Genomic DNA, 8,146 nt, shown 5'->3' with positions numbered 1-8,146 from the left:
CACTGAGTCTAGGTCTCAAAAGGCAGCGGGCCTATATCTGTTTTAGAATGCCACTTCTGAGGCTCAACTATTATGTGATGAGAAAGGTTAGGCCACCTGGAAAAGCCACATTCAAGCTTAGGTCTCAGCCAACAGCCAGCACCTCTTGCCAGTCCTGTGAGTGGCCGGGGATCCATCCCTGCCCTGAGCTGCTACAGCCCATGCCCAGTGGAGCAGAGACCATCCATCCTCCCTGAGCCCTGCCTGCCAAACCTGCGGATTGTGAACAACCATAAATGTCATCATTTTAGGCGTCTCAGACTTGCAGTAATCTGTTACACGGCTTTAGTGATTGAGAGAGTGATTCAGTAACGGGGATTGGTGTACATTTCAGGTTTATTTTCACACATGCAAAAAAAATTTATTTACATATGTGACATCATCACCAGCATTGTTTGAAATAGCAAAAAAATGGGAAACATTATACTGTTCTATCAACATAATATGGATTAAGTTATATAGTGTAGACACATGGAATACTTGGCAACCTTACCAAGAATGAGGATTTTTAATCAATAAGATCTTCAGGACACATTGTGAAAGTGAAAAAAATGAGCAGAAAAATGTGCGTATGTGCTAGTCATTAGATAAAAAAGGAAAAGTAATATATGTCTTCATTTTTATGTACATAAAAATGTACATAAAAGGAGTACACAACAAAGGAGTAGCATGCCCTTGAGGGCTGGGCTCCAGGTTTCTCCAGGGATGGGGAGAGGCAGTCTCTGTGGCATGCCCTGTAGTCCCTGCAAATGTCCCAACCAAGTGAATGTTCGCCTAGCTTTAAAATTGACTATTTTTAAGTGTATGAAGCTTTTTTGATGTGCTAGAGGTGGGTGACACAGAGAGGAAGGACAGAGCTCCTGTTCAGCTATCAAGTGTGTCTTACTGCTCTTCTACCCGGCAGAGCAGGTCAGTATGGGGGTTCACAGTGAGGCCTCAGGAGCTGGGCTGCTGCCGCTCAGGTCCTGCCTTTGCTATGTGACCCTGGGCAGGTTACTCCTGTGACTGACTCCTTAGTCTCCTCCTCTGTCCAGTGGAGGAGTAATAGGGTTAATCACAAAGGGTTGTTGAGTTTGGGGCAATTAGCTATGATTGATTCAAATTTTCTATTTAATTTAAGCATTTAAAATTTTTAGAAATGTATCTGTTTTATCTTCTACTTTTACTTTATATTTCTGTTTATTTGAATCCCCTCCCCCCCACTTTCTCTCTCTGTCTTTTTATTAGTGTTACTACTGGCTTGTCTTTATTAGGAATCATTTCAAAGAACCAGTTATTTGGTTTTATTCATTTTCTCTATTTTTGTATAATTCCTTATTTCATTTATTTCTACCTTTCTCTTTGTTTTGTTGGTGGTGGTTTGCTTGCTTGTTTGGGTTTATTCCTATTTTTTTGGAGCTTATTGAATCAGAACTTAACTCATTTGTTGTTTTTCTTTTCTTTTTAGAGAGAAAGGGACAGACAGGAACAGACAGAGACAGACAAATGGGAAGGGAGAAATATGAGAAGCATCAATTCTTCGTTGCGGCACCTTAGTTGTTCATTGATACCTTTCTTTTATGTGCCTTGACCGGGGCAGGGGGTTGGCTACAGCAGAGACAGTGACCCCTTGCTTAAGCCAGTGACCTTGGGCTCAAGCCGATGAGCCCGCACTCAAGCCAGTGACCTCGATGGTTTCCAGCCTGGGTCCTCTGTATCACAGGCCGAGGCTCTAGCCATTGCACTACCCCTGGTCAGGCTCATTTGTTGTTTTATAATAAATGGTATTTAAAACTAATTTTACATCTAAATAACACTTTAGCCCTCTTTATTCTGTACTTTTTGACATGTAGTCATTCAATTGCAAATGTTTAATAATTTATTTCTTCTTTATTCCGAAGATGATTCAGTCACATTCTGTTTTTATTTTTTAGTTTTTTCATTTAAATGGGATTTTACATATTGATCCTTTAATAGGGATTTACTTTATTTTATATGAGGTCAGAGAAGATAGTCTGAACGATGCTGACTTCTTGCAATGTCCAGCAGCCCCTGTGGCCGTGTGTGAAGGTTCTGTGTGTGGCGCTAAGCATGTTCTCTGACGTCTAGCTGACAAGCCTGTGAAGCACTGCAGGTCTTCCACACATTTCATTATGATTTGTCTGCCTGTTCTATCAGTTTCAAAATGACTTTTAAAATCTTTAACTCAATTGTTAATTCTCCTTTTACTTATAATTCTTTCCTTTTCTTCCTGATTTAAAAATTTTTGGTTTTAAAACGGTTTGATATGGATACCAAAATTGCTATACCTGTTTTCTTTTTGTTTATATTTGTCTGGGATATAGTCAATAACTTTAAAAAAACTTTCTGTATCTTTTGTGTAAATATTTTTACACATACATGTACAGATTCACATGTACAGATTCACATGTACAGATTCACATTCATGTTACTTTTGAATAACAGCTTTATTTCTTTTCTAATCTTTACAACTTTTATGTCTTTTTCTTGCCTTACTATATTAATAGGTTGCTAATATATATGATGATTGCTGTAGGTATGTTATTTAAAATAAAATAAAACCTTCACCAGATATATGTAAGGAAGAATTTTGCTGTCTCTTCTAACAAGGGCACTGATCCTTCATGGGGACACCACCCTCATGACTCTATCTAAACCAAGTTACCTCACGAAGGCCCCACCCCTAATACCATCTCATGGAGGGACAGGACCTCAACACAGGAGTTTTGGAGGAATATGGTTTGGTCCATAACTAACCCTGTCTGACTTATGTGGCTTTTTTTCTTCCTACTGTTCTTTTCCTCCTCCTCCTCCTCCTTCTTCCTCTTCTCCTTATCCTTCTTTTACTTTATATAATTTTTTTATTTTTAATTACAATTGATATACAATATTGCATTAGATTCAGTAACCCAGTAATTAGACATATAACTTACTAAGTGATCACCCCAATAAATCTAATATCCATCTGACACCATACGTAATTATTACAATATTATTACTTCTCTTTATTTTAAAGACTTTATTTATTTACTCATTTTAGAGAGGAGATAGAGAGAGGGAGATAAAGAGAGGGAGGGAGGGAGAGGAGGGAGGAGGAGCAGGAAGCATCAACTCCCATATGTGCCTTGACTGGACAAGCCCAGGGTTTCAAACCTGCAACCTCACCGTTCCAGGTCGATGCTTTATCCACTGCGCCACCACAGGTCAGGCTTTTTTTTTTTTAATGGAAGATGTAAATTTAATCATGTTAATTAAATACAAGTGGTCCAAACATCTCAGTCAAAAGACAGAGATTGGTGTACTGTATTTGTTGTATTTTTTAATAATTTTATTTTTAATGGGGCGACATCAATAAATCAGGAGACATATATTCAAAGATAACAACTCCAGGTTATCTTGTCGTTCACTTATGTTACATACCCATCACCCAAAGTCAGATTGTCCTCTGTCACCTTCTATCTAGTTTTCTTTGTGCCCCTCCCCCTCCCCTTTTCCCTCTCCCTCTCCCCCCTCCCCCTGTAACCACCACACTCTTATCAATGTCTCTTAGTTTCACTTTTAAGTCCCACCTACGTATGGAATAATGCAGTTCCTGGTTTTTTCTGATTTACTTATTTCACTTCATATAATGTTATCAAGATCCCACCATTTTGCTGTAAATGATCCGATGTCATCATTTCTTATGGCTGAGTAGTATTCCATAGTGTATATGTGCCACATCTTCTTTATCCAGTCATCTATTGATGGGCTTTTTGGTTGTTTCCATGTCCTGGCCACTGCGAACAATGCTGCAATAAACATGGGGCTGCATGTGTCTTTACGTATCAATGTTTCTGAGTTTTTGGGGTATATACCCAGTAGAGGGATTGCTGGGTCATAAGGTAGTTCTATTTTCAGTTTTTTGAGGAACCACCATACTTTCTTCCATAATGGTTGTACTACTTTACATTCCTACCAACAGTGTATGAGGGTTCCTTTTTCTCCACAGCCTCTCCAACATTTGCTATTACCTGTCTTGTTAATAATAGCTAATCTAACAGGTGTGAGGTGGTATCTCATTGCCGTTTTGATTTGCATTTCTCTAATAGCTAAAGAAGATGAGCATCTTTTCATATATCTGTTGGCCATTTGTATTTCTTCCTGGGAGAAGTGTCTGTTCATATCCTCTTCCCATTTTTTTATTGGATTGTTTGTTTGTTTGTTGTTGAGTTTTATGAGTTCTTTGTATATTTTGGATACTAGGCCCTTATTTGAGCTGTTGTTTGAAAATATCATTTCCCATTTAGTTGGCTGTCTGTTTATTTTGTTATCAGTTTCTCTTGCTGAGCAAAAACTTCTTAGTCTGATGTAGTCCCATTCATTAATTTTTGCCTTCACTTCTCTTGCCATTGGAGTCAAATTCATAAAATGCTCTTTAAAACCCAGGTCCATGAGTTTAGTACCTATGTCTTCTTCTATGCACTTAATTGTATCAGGTCTTATGTTTAGATCTTTGATCCATTTTGAGTTAATTTTAGTACAGGGGGACAGACTGTAGTCCAGTTTCATTCTTTTGCATGTGGCTGTCCAGTTTTCCCAGCACCATTTATTGAAGAGGCTTTCTTTTCTCCATTGTGTGTTGTTGGCCCCTTTATCAAAAATTATTTGACTATATATATGTGGTTTTATTTCTGGACTTTCTATTCTGTTCCATTGGTCTGATTGTCTATTTTTCTGCCAATACCATGCTGTTTTGATTGTCGTGGCCCTATAATATAGTTTGAAGTCAGGTATTGTAATGCCCCCAGTTTCATTCATTTTCTTTAGGAATGCTTTGGCTATTCGGGGTTTTTTATAGTTCCATATATATATGATGATTTTTTGCTCCATTTCTTTAAAAAATATCATTGGAATTTTGTTGGGAATTGCATTAAATTTGTATATTGCTTTGGGTAATATGGCCATCTTGATTATATTTATTCTTCCTAACCAAGAACAAGGTATATTCTTCCATCTCATTATATCTTTATCGATTTCCCTTAACAATGGTTTATAGTTTTCATTATATAAGTCCTTTACATTCTTTGTTATGTTTATTCCTAAGTATTTTATTTTTTTTGTTGCAATTGTGAAGGGGATTGTTCTTTTGAGTTAGTTCTCAAATGTTTCATTGTTGGCATATAGAAAGGCTATTGACTTCTGTATGTTAATTTTGTATCCTGCGACCTTACTGTATTGGCTTATTGTTTCTAGTAGTCTTTTTGTGGATTCTTTGGGGTTTTTGATGTATAGGATCATATCATCTGCAAAAAGTGATACCTTTACTTCTTCTTTTCCCATATGGATGCCTTTTATTTCTTTGTCTTGTCTGATTGCTCTGACTAGAACCTCTAGTACCACATTAAATAAGAGTGGAGAGAGTGGAAAACCCTGTCTTGTTCCTGATTTAAGGGGGAAAGCCTTCAGTTTAGTGCCATTTAATATGATGTTAGCTGATGGTTTATCATATATGGCCTTTATCATGTTGAGATATTTTCCTTCTATACTCATTTTGTTGAGAGTCTTAAACATAAAATTGTGTTGTATTTTATCGAAAGCCTTTTCTGCGTCTATTGATAAGATCATGTGGTTTTTGTTCTTTGTTTTGTTGATATGGTGTATTACGTTAACCGTTTTACGTATGTTGAACCATCCTTGAGATTCTGGGATAAATCCCACTTGATCATGATGTATTATATTTTTAATATGTTGTTGTATTCGATTTTCTAGTATTTTGTTTAGTATTTTAGCATCTGTATTCATTAGAGATATTGGTCTGTAGTTTTCTTTTTTTGTGCAGTCCTTGCCCGGTTTTGGTATGAGAGTTATGTTGGCCTCATAAAATGTGTTTGGAAGTATTGCTTCTTCTTCAATTTTTTGGAAGACTTTGAGTAGAATAGGAACCAAGTCTTCTTTGAATGTTTGATAAAATTCGCTGGTATAGCCGTCAGGGCCTGGACTTTTATTTTTGGGGAGGTTTTTAATGGTTTTTTCTATTTCTTCTCTACTAATAGGCCTGTTTAGGCTTTCTGCTTCTTCTTGACTCAGTCTAGGAAGGTTGTATTGTTCTAGGAATTTATCCATTTCTTCTAGGTTGTTGAATTTAGTGGCATAAAGTTTTTCATAGTATTCTACAATAATTCTTTGTATATCTACTGTGTCTGTGGTGATTTCTCCTCTTTCATTTTGGATTTGTTTATATGAGTTCTTTCTCTTTTTTCCTTGGTAAGTCTTGCCAAGGGTTTGTCAATTTTGTTGATCTTTTCAAAGAACCAGCTCCTTGTTCTATTAATTTTTTCTATAGTTTTTCTGTTCTCTATTTCATTTATTTCTGCTCTGATTTTTATTATCTCCTTTCTTCGGCTGGTTTTGGGTTGTCTTTGTTCTTCTTTTTCCAGTTCCTTAAGGTGTGAACATAAGTGGATCACTTGGGCTCTCTCTTGTTTGTTCATATAGACCTGAAGTGATATGAACTTCCCTCTTATCACTGCTTTTGCTGCATCCCATAGATTCTGATATGTCGTATTGTCATTTTCATTAGTCTGTATATATCTTTTGATCTCTGCGCTTATTTCTTCTTTGACACATTCATTTTTTAAAAGTATGTTGTTTAGTTTCCACATTTTTGTGGGATTTTTTCCCTCTTTTTTGCAGTTGAATTCTAGTTTCAAGGCTTTATGATCAGAAAATATGCTTGGTACAACTTCGATTTTTCTGAATTTGCTGATGTTGTTTTTGTGGCCCAACATATGGTCAATTCTTGAGAATGATCCATGTACACTGGAGAAAATTGTATACTCAGTCACTTTGGGATGAAATGTCCTGTAGATGTCTATCATATCCAGGTGCTCTAGTGTTTTGTTTAAGGCCACTATATCTTTGTTGATTCTCTGTTTGGATGACCGATCTAGAGCCGTCAGCGGTGTATTGAGGTCTCCAAGTATGATTGTATTTTTGTCAGTTTTTGTTTTAAGGTCTATAAGTAGCTGTCTTATATATTTTGGTGCTCCTTGGTTTGGTGCATATATATTAAGAATTGTTATGTCTTCTTGATTCAGTGTCCCCTTAGCCATTATGAAATGGCCATTTTTGTCTCTGAGTACTTTTGCTGTCTTGTAGTCAGCATATCAGATATGAGTATTGCTACGCCTGCTTTTTTTTTAATGTTATTTGCTTGGAATATTGTTTTCCAGCCTTTCACTTTGAATTTGTTTTTATCCTTGTTACTTAGATGAGTTTCCTGTAGGCAACATACAGTTGGATTTTCTTTTTTAATCCATTCTGCTACTCTGTGCCTTTTTATTGGTGAGTTTAATCCATTTACATTTAGTGTAATTATTGACACTTGTGAGATTCCCTATTGCCATTTTGTATATTGCTTTCTGTTAGTTTTGTTTCTTGTTTGATCCTTCTCTTTTGTTTTTCTATCTTTTGTTTTTATTTGTTTGTATTTCATACATCTTTCCTCTGTTGCTATCTTTTTTATCTCATGTGCTTCTGTGGTGGTTTTTTCAATGGTGGTTACCTTTAAGTAATGAAAAGGGTTCCTACCCTGTTCATTGTAGCGCACTATTTTGTGAGTACTTTTGCACTCCATCGTCCTTTGCTACTCTTAATCTCTATCCTCTCCCCCCCCTTTCTTTTTGTTGTTGTCACAGTTTAAATTTTGTTTTATTGTGTTCTGGCCTGACCTGTGGTGGCGCAGTGGATAAAGCATCAACCTGGAAACACTGAGGTTGCCGGTTCAAAACCCTGGCTTGCCTGGTCAAGGCACATATGGGAGTTGATGCTTCCTGCTCCTCCCCCTTCTCTCTCTCTCTCTCTTCTCCCCTTCTCTAAAATGAATAAATAAATAAATAAGAATTTTTTTGGCCTGACCTGTGGTGGCGCAGTGGATAAAGCATCGACCTGGAAATGCTGAGGTCACCGGTTCAAAACCCTGGGCTTGCCTGGTCAAAGCACATATGAGAGTTGATGCTTCCAGCTCCTCCCCCCTTCTCTCTCTCTGTCTTTCCTCTCTCTGTCTCTCTCTCTCCCTCTCTCTCTCTCCTCTCTAAAAATGAATGAATAAAATAAAAAAAATTAAAAA

The sequence above is a fragment of the Saccopteryx leptura genome, chromosome 2 (assembly GCF_036850995.1).
Source record: "Saccopteryx leptura isolate mSacLep1 chromosome 2, mSacLep1_pri_phased_curated, whole genome shotgun sequence".
Lineage (NCBI taxonomy): Eukaryota > Metazoa > Chordata > Mammalia > Chiroptera > Emballonuridae > Saccopteryx > Saccopteryx leptura.
Note: the sequence above shows the minus strand (reverse complement) of the source record.